We start from the raw sequence: 19863 nt of genomic DNA, 5'->3' as shown, positions 1-19863 counted from the left end.
CAGCAATAATGACATTTTTCTTTGCACAATATAGGTTTCCAATACTCTGCTCAATATCCTGAAGTCATAAAAGATTTGAAAGAAATGACAAGTGGAGAAGACAAAGAAATGAGAGAGTTAAGTATTACCCGAATTTTCTTGAACTTGTGGACGAAGAACAGATACTCATACACTGTAATACAGCACAACTATATATCACTACATTCTTAAAAAATGGCAGAAAAGTTTATTTTCCTAAGCAAGGATATATATTGACACTATTAGACATCTTTATCAGGGCAAGTGTTTGACTTATCTTGATTCTGAATCAAAGAGATGATGTTGTCGCCGTTTATAGGGCTGTTAAAATAGAAATGTTAAAGTAAAATATATTACTGTGTTGGAGTGACATACTACAAGACGACACACTCATACAGAGTCTGTCAGGACCCAGTGACACAGTGGGGGAGATAGGTTAACACTGATGACAGCAATGCTATTCACTGTATGGGTTGCTTGAGTAAAAACAATGTTTTCCACAGTATATTTTTGGAAAATTAATGATTTCAAAAATCATAATTATCTGGATTAAATACAGTTAAATACAGTACATTTGCTATGGAGACACAGTAGATTAAAATCATATAAAAAATACTAAATGTACCATATTCCCGTATTTGGTCGCCCTTCTTTCTCCATTAACTCTATTTCTGTGGCAGTAAATCATGAAAATGGGTGCAAAATGTACTACAGTAGCACTTGTGCATACAGACAAATACCCTTACACACATACAAATGTACACGCTGTCATACACACCAACACCTGTTGCTGTAGGGAGGCCATTTCAGGACACACTGGGACACCTCACCGTCATCGTAAACTTTGCCATTACATAAGATGGTACAGGATACAGATGTTGCAACACACATACCCACACACACAAACACACACATAGGTATAGTTTGATCATATTGGGTAAACAGGTGTATGTCGGGTTATATCAGAGTTTAGTTGTCTGCACACACATTTGTATAAATGCATTTCAATACACACATTTTCCACCACTAAACAGCATGTGTGAAAAAACTCTAATGTGGGAATCTCTTTCATATCCTAGTATATATACAGCTATGTGTATATTATTATTATATTATACTTTACCTCCAGCAACTAACTATATCGTAATGATGCATGTATTTTGCAATACATTGCAATGTGTGGAAGGTCCAGGCCTGTCCATAGGTGTCATTAGAATATGACTGGACATGAGTCATGTCGAATGCTAAGCAGTTACGCCATGACAGGAGATGAGAAATCAGTTGTAGAAAACAGAGAAACTTCAAATGCCGTAAAAGGTACGCATGTACTGTTTATGCTCAGCCCTTGCTGAGGAGACCATTTAAAGATCATTATTGTACTTTTTGGAATTCCTCTTCGGGGGTTGCAGATACAAACAAAAAGAAAGTGCTGCTTGGCACAACATCACATAAACTGGGAAAGAAAGTGTAGATTGCTTATTTACACAATGTTTGCCAATGAGGAAGCTACTCGCTATCTTGCAAGCGTTGACACGTCCACCACTATGAGCAAGAAGTGGAATCTTCGCCATTACTGTATTAATTGCTCTTCACAGTCTACATATACACATGTAAGTAGCAGACAAAGGCAAAGACCTCATCTCTATAGGAAGGCTTTTCTCTGATTAGTCTCTTTCTGTTACTCCCTATAATGTATTCTGTCTTTTTTGGTGACACACTAACACAGATGCTTTTTCCACTGGTTTGACTGGCAGGTCAGAGGTTACATTTATAAATAAAGGCCTCATCCTTTCTCTGGTCATGAATAAACATTCTATTCATGTGGAATGGGACTGTGAACACCCAGGGCTTCCTGTCTCTTCACCAACTCATCCTCAAAGAATCACACTGTGTGTGACCTTTTCACAGATGTGGCAGTATACATGTATACAAAGCACTCACCTTCTCACATGGTTGTACTGTTCATGCCTGAACATTCCGTGAGATTACTGCATTGCACATGTTCATTAGCTGTTCTAAATTGTCTCGGGTGTGTGTGAGAAGTTTTGTAAATAATTCCTTGCTTTTGTAAATATTGTACAGCGATCATTGCAATATGTCCACAAATTTTAATCTGTCAATTCTCTCAGTTATTTTAATCAAGTCATCCTCAATCATTCCGAAAAATGTTAAACCTCACAAACATTGCCCTGTGAAGCACAGTCCAATATATAGTTGCCTGCAGTCCTGTCATGTTTTTCTTTTGATGAGGTATTTTACAGCAAACACAAGAAGCAAACACTTTCAAGCTGATCTCAGGGGGATAAAAGTCATCTGGTGAGTTTTGATTATGTAACTGCAACCCACAAATAAAATAATTCTGCTGGGTTTTAATAAGAAATGGGTGTGAAATTTTTATGTAACCAGTTTGTTGGCAACTCCTATTCGTATTTGTGCAGATGTCTGAGCTAAAACATTCTCAAAAGATGTGTTCAAAGCCGCCGAGGCCTAAACAGTGAACAAACTGATGAAAGCCAACCTTTCTTTGTGATCGAGGGCCGTGAGAGACGGATGAGAGACGAATGGAAGGAGACAGAGAGCTCCATGACTCTGCGACAGCTGAGGTTGTTTGGAAAGCTGAGAAACGGGGGGAGGGATCAGCTTTCTAAACAAGGGGCTTTCAGCACAACAGGTGACAGCTATGCCTGTCCATACTATCTATATAATCTTGCTCGGCCTTCTTTCTTTTACCCCACTGCAGCTGTATTGAGGTTTCTTCTTATCAGATCAGGGAACAACAAGGAAGGAGAGAGGAAAAGGAGGAGGGTCAGCGAATAAACAGAAGGAGGAAGAAAGTTTATGTTGTTTGGGTAAGTAATTTCAAAATGTTATGCTGATTTAATCAATCTTCAGCTGGGAAGCAAAACAGACACAAAAGTTGGCACAAAATTGAGAATGTTAAAAACTTTGGCACATGGGGAAATATAAAGCAATAGTTTGAAAGAGGCCTGGGGGTGTTGATGTGCAGGGTGGGTGTCTATGCCTCATTGTCTGCCCCATCTGTCTAGCTTTATCTCTGCTTACCACCCCCCTTGCCTCGCCTCCTCCTGCTCCCCCACCTCCTCCTCCTCCTCCTCATCATGTGCTTCCCTCCCAGCCAGTTCACACCCTCCATTGTACCATGGTCAGTCCCTCCCTGTGCGCTGGCAGATGACCAGGGAGCTTCCACCCACAGCAACTGGTGGCATTGTTCACATGCACAACGCACATATGTGTACAGTTGCCTGCTCGTCTATAATGTATATGCTCACGCAGAATGTGAGCATCTGCTGGCCCTAGAAGCATAAACCAGACACACATTGATATACATCAGAAGGCAGACATGCTGTTTGGGGAATGGTGTGTCCTTAATTTGCACAGAAAATAGTGGAATAATTGATTAGCTGATGGACAGAAAACAAAACAACCATTAGCCATAAAGCCAATACATTTAAGGATTTGAGAAGCTGCAGTCAATTTAATAGAGGTGAAATAAATATGAAATCTATTGGATGATGTCTCACTGGGCTTGAAGGTCATTTAAAAAAAAAAATTATCTGAATCTTTTAGATTAAATCATGTCAAATAACAATTAAGGAAATAATAGTTGCAGCACTAGACATGTAATAGACACTGGACATGAATTATGCTTACTGTTTTCTTGACAAGAGGTATATAAGAAGATAAATCACTCACATATTTATTCATTCATAATAAAGCTTAGCAGTAAGCTTAGACTATCTTAAAGACTGGAAGCAAGCAGCGGACACAGCATTAGCCAGTTTCTCTCCAGCGTTCAAAAGTCCTCTAAAGCTAACAAATGAACTTGTACTATCTTGCTTGTTAATACCATACATAATTTTTTGCTTTAAAACAACAAGTTGGAGTTTTACAGATTGTTATATGCTCTAACTATCTCTTAGCAAACTTTAACTGTTTCCCCCTGCTCCTAGTCTTTATGCTAGCTATCACTCTAAAACACAGCCAATCACTGTTCCCTTCTTATCGCACAGACATGACAGTGGGATCGATCTTCTCATCAAACTCTCAGCAAGAGAGTAAATTGGTGTATTTCTCAAAAAGTCTACATCTAAAAATAACAATGTAGACAATATTTTTTGCTGTTAACCGCTGTCTCCTCCCTTTGCTGTGGCACACACCCAGGAACAATATATAGACACCTATCAGTGCAGCATATAGGGATAGCTCATAAACAAAGCTGTGGTACACAGAGGGAAGATAAACATTGTTTTGGATGACATCAAAGATGTCCTTGGTGAGGTGCAGGGATGCGGGAGAGGAAGGTTTGGTATTTCTCTTTGAACAGGTTTTGCTGTTGGCAGGAACCATATGGGTCTTCCTTTGTTTGGTTTCCATATTAAATTCTGTGAAAAAACACACGCCTTGTAAAAACACCCTCACTGTGGATACCTTGGCTGAAATTACTTGAGCAGATTTGTTCCATGCTGGCAAATTAAAAAAGCTTGTATAACTGCAGACTCTTGTTCCCAGGAGAAAGAGATGTGCACAAACACATCAAACGTGATACTCAGCACGTGCACACAAACTCTCTTAGTCACACAAGCTCAAAACACTCAAGGCATTAAACATTTGCAGACAATCATGCTCTTGGCCACGTTCTATCAGCCCATAACGTTTGCTCTCCTGACAGACAGGCACAAATGCAGGCACAAGTAACTTTATCTCGTTCTCAACACAAGGTTCTTTAGTCATCTTCATCTTAAAATGGGGAACACTTTAATCAGCTGAACAAAACAGATCAACTGGTCATAGCTCTCCATTTTACTCACCTTGCACTAACTTTCTAGAAAAAGCTAACATATGACTGTATTACTTCTTCAAATACTCCACAAGAGGAATTATTTCTGATATTTGTGTGGGTGCTGAAAAAGAAGTGGTGTTTGTACTATATACTGTGGTTTGTACACTAGTGCCCTAGTGCTGTAAATGGGAAACATCTTGGCTCAGACTGTGCCACAGAACACTATTCCAGCCATGACTTGTGTACATACATACATACATGCGGATGTTTTGAAATCAAGGAAGTTAATACATGTTATAATGGTAATAAATACATATCATACTATTACACACAAACACACACACACACACACACACACACACACACACACACACACACACACATGAACAACAGATTCCTGCCTCTATTTGCATTGACTGAGACACACATGGACAACACACACAGTCATAAATACACACTCACATATGCCATCTGACTTCCAGTTTGCTAATACTTAAAAGACAGCGCAGCCTTTCCTCCCACCCACCCAATAATTTAATGGAATCAAAAAGTAGGCCAAGTGTATGCAGCCATAGTCAAAGACTGCTTTCATGTTCCAGAATTGCCAAAGCAGTTTACATGGTGGATCTACACAGTGTAACATTTCCATTTCTATCCTTTTGGATGAAGGAGGAAGAGAAGGAAATGGAGACAAACAGGAATAAAGCACAAACTGTAGGAGGAGCTTTTACATTCTAGCTCAAACTGTGGACTAGGACAAGGTGCATAGTTATTTATATTGAATCATTTAATAATTGTCATTTTTTCTGAGAATGTATTTGATGGTAGAAATAAGAATAGAGAGAAATCCATGTTGAAGATAATACATTAATTTCTTCAAATCCAGTTTAACTGCAATCAAAACTTAATTTTGTCGTTCATCAAGCAGCTTGCTGCCTATGTTAGCCCTCTCAGATGGTCACAGTGGCCTGTAGACATTTCCAAGAAAACCCAAATTTGTCGTGTCCTTTTCCCGGTCATTTTGTGCACCCTGGATTTCTGTGTTTTGGCAAAGTGCGCTGATGTAGGATGTGGACCACAGCTGTTTTAGCCTATTGTGTGAGCAAGAATAGTCATGTAGTAGAAGTATGCAGGGAAAGACAGAGTGAGACAAGAGGATGATGGGAGGGATATGTGCTTTTTGGAGAGGTCAGCACTTCTTTACAGGGACTGGAGTGGCTTTTCACAAAAATCTGACCCAGTGGTTTTCGGTTGCTGGTGCACTGTGAGGTTCAAAACAACCCCAGCTGTGCTGGAGAGTCATCGAGGAGCCAAAAGCTTGGGGCACGCTGACAGAGAGGACAGAGAAGAAAGGAAAAAGATTGGAGAAAAGCAGGAGAGAAACTTCATAGAGAGATAGGGAGAGGAGGAGAACACAGGAGAGACATGGAGGGAGGTAAAAAGAAGAGAGTACTCTGATATGAAGTGTTGCAGATGTTTCCCTTATGAGAGGTATTAAGATTTGAGTCCCACTACACACGCACTCTCAATCATGGGTTCACTGTGATATAGACTAGTGGAGCACACTGTGGTTTCTCACATTATTGGAGCTTTATTTGTGTGCAAACCAGCATACACAAGTTCATGCACTTTACTTTCATGTCTGTGTGTGTGCTCTATCCATGTGCAAGTTCATTCATTTCACACTAGCTTTGGCCATGTAAATGTCTGTTTCCCATGCCAATAAGGCCCCTTTGAATGGAATTGAATTCTAAAATTAAATTGTGTTTGTGTACAACTAGCCTCTTTACAGAGACAAGCAGCATGTGAGTGCATGTGATGTGGGCATGCCTGCACCTGTGTGCCTGCACTCGCCTACGTGCATCTTTACCATGTGCTCTTCTCAAGTCTTTATTTACAGTCTGAGCAAGGAACAGAAAGATGGCTTCCTCCTCCGCCCTATACTTGTGTAAGTTTCAGTGTGTGGGAGTACTGTTCATGCTTTCCCTCCTTGCCACAAGTAGGCCAACAGAGAGCACACGGAGGCGCTGGAATGCTTGGCATGGGTCTAACCCATTCCAGCCGAGTCTGTGCAAAATCCTATTAGAACTGGTTCAAATGCATGCAGAGGGGGTTGTCGCACATATCTCCCAGCACCACACCCCAACAGCTGTGATGGGTTTGGTGGAGTATGCGTCCTCTTCAGCCATGATGCATTGTCGATATCTCTGTGTCTCTATCTGTCACCCACTTTCCCTTACTTCTGCGTCTGTTATCCCTCTCTCATTTTGGGCTGTGTCGGTAGTTACAAGTAATGGAAAAGACAGCTGCAACTCAATTCTAATAAGTGAAATCATCAAGGGATAATGGATTCATCTCATCAGTAAAAAGAGTGGGTGTCTCCAATCCTTCCCACAGTTAAAATGAATAAAGAGAAAGTCCCTTCCCTTTATCATCTTTCCCCCCACACTGTCTTCACTTCTTTTTCTCTCTCCAGGCTCTGATTTGCAGCCAGTGTCCTCCAGCTGCTCCGTCTGTCTCCAGGTACCTCTGAAAAGCTCTATAACTCTGAACTGGCAACACCTCAAATGGTTTACGATCACTGCCGAAGGTCCAAAATAGCAGGAGGAGATGATAATGGACTGTATACAGCAACATGAAATACAACTCCTTCTATCTGCATCCCATGGCAGACGTAAACCTTCCCTCTATTAACCCACTCTCTGTATCCTTCTCCATGCTATCCTATATATAACTGTAAGATAACCCAGAGTTATCTTCTCCTCATAGGCAATTTCACACACACAGGCTGTATGGGACCCACTTCTGGGTTAGCTTCTGTTCCACTGGCTTTCATTACTCAGTGTATTTTCTCATACATGACTTCTTTCATGATTCTTTCTGAAAAGCTGAAACACAACCTTGGGTTATCATCCATCCATATTCTAAGATGCATGAGTATTTATTTACTTCACTAACTTCACTAACAGCTTCTGTGGCTAAAGCCGCGTACAGTAGGACAGTAGTCCTACATGAAGAAACGCAGCCTCTTCATTCATTTGAAGTGAGGCCAGTCCAGCAACAAATCAGTGGTGCAGAGGGCTTGCATAGTTGCCCAGCAAATAATTTACGGTGGCCAATCAAATACATGAACAAGTGCACATTGTTGGTGTATTAATGTGAAACGTGAACATCATATATCAGTTGTTTACCTTGCAACGCTAGAGAGGACAAATGGAAAGCTGTGCGCAACTGTCGGCAGCAGTCCGCACATCACTGGAGCATCACCCACAGCGGTAAAACAGCAGATTCAGGAACAGAGGAGAAACTAGCCACTGGACTGGGCCTGCTGAGAATGGAAAAGCTCAGAGATGGCTTCCTCTGGGGGTAACATCATTTGATGGGTTAGGGTTAGGTCACAAATAGGGTCAAGATGATAGTCCCCCCGAAAAAACAGCGGTATCAGAAAAATGTCAACATTTCTATCCTTTTAGCCTAGCTAACTAGGCTAACAGGGGTGTTAGCAGTGCTGTCTGGCTTAATTTAACAGCTGACAGGGCATGAGATGTTGGGATGTGTCAGATTAAATTAGCCCCCAAAGCTGCTAATTGTGGGTCCCGTTCAAGGATCATGTTTCATCTCTCGTAAGGATCAAAGAAAAAGTCTAAAAGAGAAAAAAAGTTAGGTTAGTGAAGCAGAGGGTAGCTTATAAAACGGGGCAGGAGATGGGCAGAGTCTAAATAGCCAATGGTGAGGACAAGATTATACTTGATTAATCATCCTGTACAAAACAGGGAGAAGGAACCTTCTGATTGGCATGCAAGTGCATGCAAACTTCAGCGCTCCACTCCCCACTGGAAAAAGTGATCAAGTCTACTGTCCATTACAGGGCTCCACCTGTGCTCACAGAATTAGGCGAACTATACATAACCTTAATTATTTATCCAATTCCAGGTTGTGTATCTTTCATAGTAAAGTGTTACATGGATAATGAGTAACATATTAGTCCTGTAGGGAAATTAGTGGCTGCAGTTACTCATTAAGCTGCTAGTCTTATGTAGGTCACGGATGTTTTTGCATGTTAAATGTTTTGCCGCTTTATCATCCATATCTCACTGCCACAGAAGTCAGAATATCACCCAGAGACACAAACCCACTCAGTGTGTACCAGTTAAACTCAGTAATGTGTGGAATAAACAAATACATTTGGGGAGTTTAGTTGTTACTGTCATTATATCTGGTAATTGCTTGTATTTTAAGTCCCACGCGTTGAAGATTAGATCATTCATAACATGTTATCAATGTGTGATATGTCCTTATGTGTGTTAAGGGGAAGTACAGTGTTTTGACTTTAGATCTCTACACATGCTTAAATGTTGTTTTGTTTTTTGTTTTTTACTAGCTTGTACTAAGCAAGAGAGCAAGGCCAGGAGTGTGTGGTCACCCAAACGAGTGTGTACGTGCCTTTGTGCACGTGTATGTATTTGTGTATAATAAAGTTGTGTTCCCCTTTCCATGCGGGCACTGTGTGTTCTGTACATTTTACACCTGTGTGTTTGTGCTAACATGTGGATGCTCCTGACTGTTGCGTCTTGAATGTGGGTGTTTTGAAACCATTTGACAAAATGTGTGTGTGTGTGTTCTCACACAGCTGTGGTGGAGAAGAGGCACAGATCTTCCTGTCAGCTGTTTTCTTTCTTGCACTCTCAGTATCTTTCCCCTCAGTTCTCAATCAAACTGTTTCTCTTATTTTGAATAATTATGCTCTCTTTCACACACTCTTTCTTTCATTCACTTCATATCTTTATCTCTCTTGTGTTCCACATTTCCCCTTGGTTTCTTGCTCTCTCATTTTATTTCTGTGTATAATCTCTAATTCACTCTAACTCCCCATTCCCGATTCCCATCACTAAATCATCCTTTATCTCCTCATTGTATGTCTCCATCTCTCTGTTTTGCCTCCTGTTAGCAAATGACATCTTCCCATCAACATAAACAGGAAACAGCTGAGGTACTCTGTTCTCTTGTCTTTTTCCTGTCAGTTTCTCAGAAAACTAAACCAAACCACCAGAAACTAAGCCAACATCTCCACCAACCGTACAGTGAAACAAGTCAGGCACAGCAGGCTGATCATGTGGTTGGAGGTTAGCAGGGTGCATTGTGTTTACAAGCAGAGGGCTTTAAATGAACACGTGCTTTAGGGTAAAAGATGTCAAAACGGCTCTTTTGCTCCGCTGCAGAGCTGAGAAATTTGCATTTTCAAGCAATTAAGCTGTACTCCTGATCATCAACACCAGAATTACAGTGTTCAAAAATGGATCCACACTCTGTAATGCAACAGCTGCTTCAAGAAGAAGGATGTGAACCTCGTGTTTTTGTATTTGTGAAATGGCTGCTGTGCTAACTCCTCTCGGTGGGGGATTTCCTCCTTGTCAGAAGAAAGCCGATGACCACTGATGCTAGAGACCTTCAATCCAGCCGTGTGTGTTTGAATGAACTGTCCACACACTATAAAGAACATATGATTGAGTGTCTCTGTACTTATAAGAAGTGTAAACCTACTTGGCAGTAAAGCTGATTCTGGTTGTGATTCTTCTGATTCTGATACATACTTGCAGCTCTGTCTGTGTGGCCAGACCTCCTGCAGAGGGGCCTCTTTCTGAGCCCCAAGGCTAGGCTATATTTAGGTGGCTAGTTTTCTCTCTCTCTCCCTCTGAGTGCTTCAGAGCGTTGCCTACTGGTTGGGAGAGGCCAACCACAGGAATATGTTGCCTCCATGTCTGACCACCAACTTTCAGATAACCATATGTGGGCGAATACAAATGGATGAAGACATCAGCGGTGGTTAGCCTGTTAGCTTATCATTAGGACACAGAGCTTGTTGGTATCACTGCTGCTGGTTAGAAACATAACGTGGGACAGACTTTAAAAACAAAAACACAGTTTCAGTCTGTTTCTCTAAAAGAGTTACAAAGTGGGAGGAGTTGCTGGTTTTTAATGGTGTTCATATAGATAGAAACATGGGAGTGGATCATTTAAAGCTGCATTAATCAAGATTTTTATATTAATAATGGATGAAAAAATAGCAATGTATAATGTGAGAGGGGTTTGTCGTAGTGATGAACCCACAGAGAATTATTGTGTTTCTACGAACTTTCAGCCAGTTGTTTTGGTTTCATGGCCTACAACTTTACTTTACTGGTTCAGTGTCACCATTCTCTTAACCTCAATTTCAACTACAGCCTTTTATCTAGCAAAAAAGCCGCAACAACTGTATATGGTTATCATGTATAAATGTGCCACAAGCCCTCCTAAGCAAAAAAACACATACATAAAAAATTAATACTGCTTTAAGTTATGGACGTTAGTTTTAATTATTTCACCTCCATCCATGTTTTTTTAGCATAGAGAGCTAATCAGAAGCACGAATCAGACCAAATATTCAAAAGTGACTGAAATTGATGAATGTTTTATCCAATTTGTACAAAGCTAGCTTCTACTCGCCATTAGTGACCTATGCAATCTTACTGAAATGCTCATTGGGAGCCATTGTGACTTCTCTTTTTGTACACAGATTTAGACCTTTTGAGTATTTTCTATAGCAGATGCTCATCTTTTTCAACCAGCCCATACAATCTTGGGAGTCAGCTAACACTGTCTATGCAGGAAATGAATAAAATTGATACTTTACGAACCCTGGATTTCCAAAACAGCTCTTCCAGTTTTGCAAATCTATTGTTTTCCCACTCATTTATTTTTACCCCTTCCTCACTTGGACAAACTAACATGAGCCATGCATACAAAGGCACACTCTATCATATGATTCCCACTGATACCCCTCACCTTACCCCAATAAGGTCTGGGGCCAAACTGTGGAATGAATTCCTCTGCTGTAGGAGTGTGAGCTGACAGGTGACACCAGCAGTTTGGAGAAGGAGAGATAAAGATAGACAGAGGGTGAGGTGGTGGAGAGGGTATGAAGGAGGGGAGGGAGGAGGGTGAAGCAGTCATATTAGAATAATCTTGGGGAAAAGAGAGGATAGGAACCAGATAGGAAGTTAAAAAAGGTGAGTAATGAGATAATCTATTTTTGCTTAAAGAAAGCAGAGAAAGAATGAGGAAGCAACGAGAGGGTTGCTGAAGATAGATGTTGAAGAGATACAGATCAAATCACGCGCTCTTACTTCACCTCTTTCTCTCAGTTGCCATCAAAACCTTGACTCCACATACAATACAGTACTGCATGACTGGTTAAAGAAAGACATCCGTTGGTGACACACCTTTCACCACCCATAAGCTGCTGCTGTTGTAAAACATTACAGCACACATTTTGCATGCAGTATGTAAAACAAACAATTCAGAGAGGACATTTGCAACACATTTGCATTTTTTATTAAAAGCAGCATTTTCCACTCCAGAGATCACGTGACAGTCAAACAGTCCAGTTGTCTTTAGACTTCATTTTTCTGTTTATAAAGTTTGTCTCTGCCAGTGCGGTTTATTTGTATGTCTGTTATGTCATGGTGGCTCTCACTGGTCACCTTAACTACTCAGTACTTTTCCCAACAAAACCAAAAAAATGTAAATTGCATCACTTCCTGAGTAAGGGCTTTCATCACACCAGAAAGCACAACGACGGCTTGGTACGGCAAGTTTGTGGCATACTGTTGCTGGCAAACTAATCTTACCTCTTGGGTACTTCTCATGACATAATACATAGTACATAATTTTTTTGAATAAAGACTTACTGAAGGGTGGGAAAAGCTGTGGGCTTTGAAGTTGTTTCTAATGTTAAACTCGGATAAAACTAAAGTTATTGTTCTGGGGCCCAGGCACCTCCGTGACGCATTATCTAAAGATATAGTTTCTCTTGATGGCATCGCCCTGGCCTCCAGCACCACTGTGAGTCTGTGTCGTTTAAGTCTCACATTAAGCAAATTTCAAGGACTGTCTTTTTTTCACGTACATAATATTGCAAAATCAGAAATATCCTGTCTAAAAATGATGCAGAAAAACTAGTCCATGCGTTTGTTACTTCTAGGCTTGATTACTACAATTCTGCTCGAAAAAGTCCATTAAGACTCTTCAGCTGATCCAGAATGCTGCAGCACATGTTGACAGTGAACCAGGAAAAGAGATCACATTTCTCCTGTCTTAGCTTCTCTGAATTGGCTTCCAGTAAAATCCAGAATAGAATTTAAAATCATTCTTCTCACCAACAAAGCTCTTAATGGTCAGGCACCATCTTATCTTAAAGAGCTCATAGCACCTTACTATCCCACCAGAGCACTGCGCTCCCAGAATGCAGGGTTACTTGTGGTTCCTAGAGTCTCCAAAAGTAGACTAGGAGCCAGAGCGTTCAGCTATCAAGCTCCTCTCCTGTGGAACCAGGTTCCAGTTTGGGTTCAGGAGGCAGACACCATCTCCACATTTAAGAGTAGGCTTAAGACTTTCCACTTTCCACTTCGATAAAGCTTATAGTTAGGCCTGGCTCAGGTGAGTCCTGAACCATCCTTTCATTATGCTGCTATAGGCCTAGATTGCTGGGAGATTTCCCATGATGCACTGAGCTCCTCTCTCCTCTTCTTTCTCTCGCTCTGTATGGAACCTCATCCCATTAATGCATGTTACTAACTCGACTTCTTCCCGTAGTCTTGTGCTTTCTCGTCCCTCTCCTCTCTCCTCCTATCACTTTCTGCAGGTGTTTCTGGCTCTGGAGCTGTGGAGTCTGGATCTGTGGTTGCGAGTCACCTGCTGCCCCCGTGTTCCTGCTCGACACCCCCTGCCTCAATTATTGTTACTAGTCCTATTACTTTATTACTGTTATTATTATCATTAACATTATGGTTATTATCATTAACACTACTATAAATATCTGTACCATTTTTACTGTCTGTACCTCTGTGTGTATATTGTGTAGGCTGCCTCCCTCCCCCCTCTCTCTCCTTCCATCCCTCTCTCTCTTTCTCTCTGTTCCTCTCTCTCTATCTCCTTTACCCCCAACCGGTCGAGGCAGTTTTCCTTGCCTCTGTCGCCTAGTGCTTGCTCTTGGTGGGAACTGTTGGGTTTCTGTAAATATCATCACAGAGTACGGTCTAGACCTGCTCTTTTATGAAAAGCGCTCTGAGATAACTGTTGTTTGACCTAAATTAGGTGTGTGAGTGGCTGTTCGTGTGTGGTGTATGGCGACCTGTCCAGGGTGTACCCCGCCTTTCGCCCGATGCCAACTGGGATTGGCTCCAGCCAGGATGACGATGAATTGAATTTGAAAAGCTCTCTGACCACCTGTCACTTACTGTTAGTTAGCAAGCTGGTTGTCACAGTTTCTAACGAGACATTAAGTTCCCACAGATTATTCAAAAGATGTATTTATGCACTAATGTCTGGCGCTTTTGTGGAACAGTTTACACTCCATGAGGATGGTGCCAACAGCTAATAAGGTACAACAATATCCTCCATTTGGACTCTGGTTCTCTGTTCCCTTAAAAGTCTTAAAGCATGTTAAAGGTCACTAAAGCTGAACTCGACACAAAACATTTTGCCGTTTTAAATGCTTGTGTGTGACTGGGCCACCTCTGTACAACTCTGTACAACTACTGCACCTTCAGTCAAAATGTCAGGCAACTATCTGTACATTCATACAAATTTCATGTTGCAGAACTAACTTCTTAATACATGCTAATTTGGAACTGCATTGCGATGCTAAACTAGTACAAAACAACTGGCCCTAATAAAGAAAGGTAAAATACACTGTATATTCACCTACACAGCATATATACAGTACATTTTAAACACATATGATTCTTACAGAATATGATTCATATAGGTAATATTGCGTGTTTAAATAAATGGTATATTCAGTTTTCTCTAAACAAAACATTAAACAAAATTAAGGAAACAATTTAAAAGTTCCAGTTGTGTTACTTTATAGACAAGTACTAACAGATTTAATAGGATTCCAGGAAGAAAGTAAGTCATTTTTGACACCAGAACAAAAGCAGGCTTTCACATTATAGTAACCTCTTCTTTAAAGACCCCTCACTAAGTGATCCACCCAGCATTAGTGACGTGTCCAGCCCAAGCTGGAAGTCTTTGTCGCCATTGTCTTCTGTTTTGCTCATTGCCCCTGTATGGATGCTGGTGGGAAGGGTCTGTGCAGCAGGGGCAAAGCAGATGTCAGCACTGAAGATGAATAGTGCACTGAGGGGAAGGATAGCTGGTATGGCCTCTATACCCTGGAGACCCACACAGGCAGGGCAGGGATCTGTTTCAAAGAGGAATCAACTTGTCCTTGGTTTCTGGATGACTCACATACTCTCTTGGAACATGGGCATACTAATAAAGTAGAAACCAAATGGAAAATCACACTGAATCACTGCACAGCTGTGGTTTTCACTTGTATAGATGATAAAATATTTGTTTTGGACACACATTTGATAGGAGTTTGTACCAGATACTTACAGGGAAAAATTCCTGTTGTTGATTATTTAGTTGTTTTTTTTCTGCATTCACTAATGGAGAAAGTTTATAATAAAATAGGGAAATCAAACTAGTTTTCTTGATGCTGGGGATGCCTGGCAGCGCTCTTCATCCCCACACCTGACTTTGAGAAGTACCCAAAATACACACAAAGTGTGACGCGAGTTTGCAAAAGGGGCTGTGTGACTTACGCAGCTGCAGAATAGCTTCTGTCCTTTAAGCAGAGGAGCACCAACACAACCACACACTCTGCAGGGGGGCTACCCTGTCATCTTGCTGGCAATAAAGCGGGTCCCAGATGTCTGCCTCCCCCTGTTAGCAGACACAAGCTCACAACGTCAGTCACCATGCCTTTGTTCTCAGACAGCAATATATTGCTTATACACAACGTTCAGTCTCGTGTGTACATAAATGTTGCCACAGACTCGGAGGACAGAACTTTGGTATAAGGCAGAGTATAGAGTAAGCTGACAAATTAGTGCTTTGTCAAAAACATATGAACAAAAAATGCTGAAGTAAAAATCCAGTCAATGTTAAGATCAATTACTTAAGGTGGCCTGACTTTGCCATTCCGTGCCATTCCTGTACCACAGCAACAGACTGCAATAATCTGATGCTGTGATAAATAGTTTCCTTATCTTTTCGTGGTAATCAGCCACATCTTCCAGAACTTACTACCTAATCAAACCTTTTCTACAGGGTGACCTATGTTGCTATGTGAGTGGGAGGGGAGGGCAGAAAATATTACACTGCTATTTCATCAGTGCCAAGCTGAAACTCCAATGCAATTCTTAGACGACAATTTAATGATATTCTGACATATTTTGCAATAGGATTTGAATAAAGTGAATAGCAGTTGATTTTGTATCAAAATATATTTACCGGTATGCAAATGTCTTATATCTCTAAATCTTAAGTAAAATTTTAATGAAGTTCATTTCCGTATTTTGGCCTGCCTTAAGGACATATTTAAATGAACTGAAGCATAAATTGAGCCTTTAAAAGAAAAACATTTAGGGGCAAATTGTTGCTGTAAAGATCACCTCACATGTTCCAACAGCATTCAAATATTTACAATATCAAAATGATAGGTTTCTGCACAAGCACACCCACTGCAATCCACTTCTTATTTTTCAGAGATGAAAAACGTGTCAAAACATCTTGCTCAAATGAGTCATTGCAAAACCCTGTCCGGGGAGACATGGATTGCAAAATCATTAAATCTGGTTCACTTGTGATTTGTGTTACTGTTGGATGGTTCTTTTTTCCCCCTCCAGATGATATTTTCATACAAAAGATATATGGCCCACACTGGGCCATATAGTCAAGACACACCCTGGGAAACTTCCACAAGGATCGAACAGGGAAATGTAGTAGTATGCAGCAAAGTGAATGTGTAAACAAGCCTAAATATGAAAGAATCTCTCATTGTTTCAAGCTGACAGACTACTTTCAAACTACAATACCCACACTCCCCAGCTGCTAAGGCCTCGAACAAGCCAGTGTAGGAAAAGTTAAAGCTCGACTTAAACACAAGCCCAGTCACCTTCCCACTACGTGCCCTCCTCCCCCACACCCTGGCTCTTGCTAAACCAGCTCTTCTTGTTCCCTCCTTTGTCTGTGTGTCAAAATGAGCCAAATGTTTTTCTATTCCGCCTGCTGCTAAGCAACTTGGGGGATTCAGAGTGCTGCAAAGGATTGCAGTCTTAATCCAAACTCTGCGTTTTGCAGAGTCAGCTGGTCCGGGTGCAGCGGTGTTGTACATATCCGTCCCCTTCCAGAGTTAGCACCTTTTTTTCAAAAAAGGTCTATCACAACCTATCTTTTATGAGGTGGATGCACTGGCAGCTCCATTTGGATGGAGAATGGAACGCTGAGTTTTATTCCAAAAGTCCAAAAACGTGCATTTGGATGTGAAGTGATTGGATTTGCTGATCAGGGCACGCTACAGTCCTTTTAAGGGAAAAAGCTGCAATAGGCTTATGAAACGTTCCACAGTTACTCCCAAAATATGAAGCTACATCAATTTACTGACAGTCATCCAGTCCACCAGATTTTCCCAATTCCATGTCTGTGTTACAAAAGAGTTTAAACACAAATTAATGCACCACAGCTCTATTCCTTTATCAAATTTAGCAATAGCACCAGTGTTAGTTGTGTAGTGTGATATATATCTCTCCCCATCTCTTTCTCTCGTCACTTAAACTCTGATTTCCGCAAGTGCAGTTCACTGTCCTGAAAGGGGGACTATCTCCTCTCCAGTTGTTTTGGCACAGCACAGATACACCACTTGGAGGTCAAATTCTAATCTGGGCCACAACGTTAGCATTTAGGCTCATGTAGCTCTTAATGTACAAGATACAGTTTAAGATCCCCTTCAGGTAAAAACCTTAAGTGTTAAGTACAAGCCTCTACGGGATTTAATGATTAATATGTGCCTTTTGTTAAGTCACAGTTTAATAATACTGAGTAAATAATGACACAGCTCACAGGGAATATGATGCCAAGATAGGAAATCTTTTATTACAGAGAAAAAAACTTTTCTTCCAAAATATAGAAATCTGTACAACTTCCGCACAATCAATTTACATGAACTGTACAAATTTACAGCAGTTCATCACAACATACCCAAGGAAAAGAAACTGAACACGATAAAGATGTACTGACATGAGATCACAAGATACAGATTTTCTTCTTGGGTAAGCTCAGATTTTTTTGTCTATTTTCTGGTTTTGTAGGTAAATAGAAAAAAAAAACAAAAAAAGGAGAAAAGAAAAAAAACAAAAAGGATACGTCTACACTTTCAGATCATGGAAACTAATATTTTTTCTTGTGGTAACCAAAACAACTTTGGTCCTTGCCAACACTCCCATCACAAATGGCTTCACTTACGAAAAGCGTTTATCCATGTTAAAAGATGAAATACAAAAAGGAATACATCTAAAAACACCTCAGGATAGAAATTATTGGCACTTCCCATGTGTAATGTTATGTACTCTACCATTTGTTGTACAGTTACAATACATTCTACAATATGTAAAACACCTCAAATGTGAAAGTGGCAATAATTCAACTAATCAATGACAATTTTGACAACAACAACAAAACTGCTGTTCCCTTCCTGTTTCATGTCTTAACATGCACAACTTTTCCACAAGGGTATTTATTGAAGTCTGAGGCCTGAGTTTGGCAATACATTCCAGGAGAGACTCCTCGTGTCTCAAAAAAATGTCACAACTTCAACTTGACATATTTAGTGCATTTCATGTGCTATTTTACCTCTGACTACTCAAAGCACCCTCACAACAATTCTGTAACCTATGTTCGCATAAGCTGAATGGATGCCATTTAAATAATTATTACTGAGGACTTAAACCATTTTGGGTGGCGATAGTACAGTTGAGAAGGTGTCGAAGGATTTGGGTTTAATTTTGAGTTTTTGTAGCTCTGAAAACAACGTCTGTTAAAAGTGGGTTAGACCACGAGACTAAAAGCAAATTTTACGAAGAGGAGAAAATGGGGCTGGCAGAGTGGAAAGATGTGAAAATCTACCAGTGTGACCATAAAATACATCTAGAGAAAATGAGACAAGACGGTCATCGCAGGTCCGAAATATAGAATACAAAAAAAAAAAAAAAAAAAAAAAAAAAAAAAACTATAATGGAGCAGCGTGATTTTAAAACTGGCGTCTACCATGGAAACCAAAGCTCTGGGCTCCCCTCCCAGCGAGCTCCTATCCATCTGGTCAACATGGAATCACTGCTTTTCACAGATTGCTGAAGGGAGTAACAGAGAGCAGGGTTAGGGGGTTGCAGTGCGTCAAAGGCTATAGCTCCATTACCCATGATCCACTCAGGCTTAGGGGAGCTTAAAAACCCATAGGTCTGGTGATGACTGGTGAACCAGCCTGCCGCGACAGATTTGGCCAGCGGCTAAGATCCGAGCTACACATGAAGCTGCCTCAGCATCTGTTCCAGCTTGCTGTTAACCTTTCAGCTCCAGAACCAGGAGTTAAGAGTGAAGGGGTACGTCAGACAGCCATCACATCCTTTCATATGCATGTAAACAAAGTCGCCACTCAAACTCAGTAATCAAGTGCAGCGCAATCCAGTGAGATGAAAACAGAAAACAATGGCCTTGTACCCTCAATTCTTCATCTTTGATCCATGTTTCCTCGTCTCTCACTAGCCCCCCTTGTGCAGCTTGAGCATGCCAAGCGCGTGTGCTGGTTTTGTATCCATCACTGCTGAGGGAAGGTCGAGGTCTTCTGGTCAGGGTCGGAGATGTTGAATAAGTCCAGAGGGGGGGGCTGGAGGGATTTTAGCTGCCCTGGACAAGAAGTCCGGCCCTGGCCCCCCCGCTCTTTCACACCAGCTCTCCTGTCCCTGCCTTCCTTACCCAGATCCCCATGGTGATGGATGATGATATGTGTCACATTAAGTCTACCTGCATCAACAGGGGGGTCAGCTAGCAGCATGCTGGCTTGCTTTTGGCTGAACAGGAGGTCTGAGCTGACGGGTGATATGTGGCACTTGAGGCACTCTAACCCCCGCACCAGTAGGGAGGGGGGGGGGGGGGCGGCCGGG

This window comes from Micropterus dolomieu, linkage group LG16, assembly GCF_021292245.1.
Source record: "Micropterus dolomieu isolate WLL.071019.BEF.003 ecotype Adirondacks linkage group LG16, ASM2129224v1, whole genome shotgun sequence".
Classification (NCBI taxonomy): domain Eukaryota; kingdom Metazoa; phylum Chordata; class Actinopteri; order Centrarchiformes; family Centrarchidae; genus Micropterus; species Micropterus dolomieu.
This window is presented reverse-complemented; position numbering follows the sequence as displayed.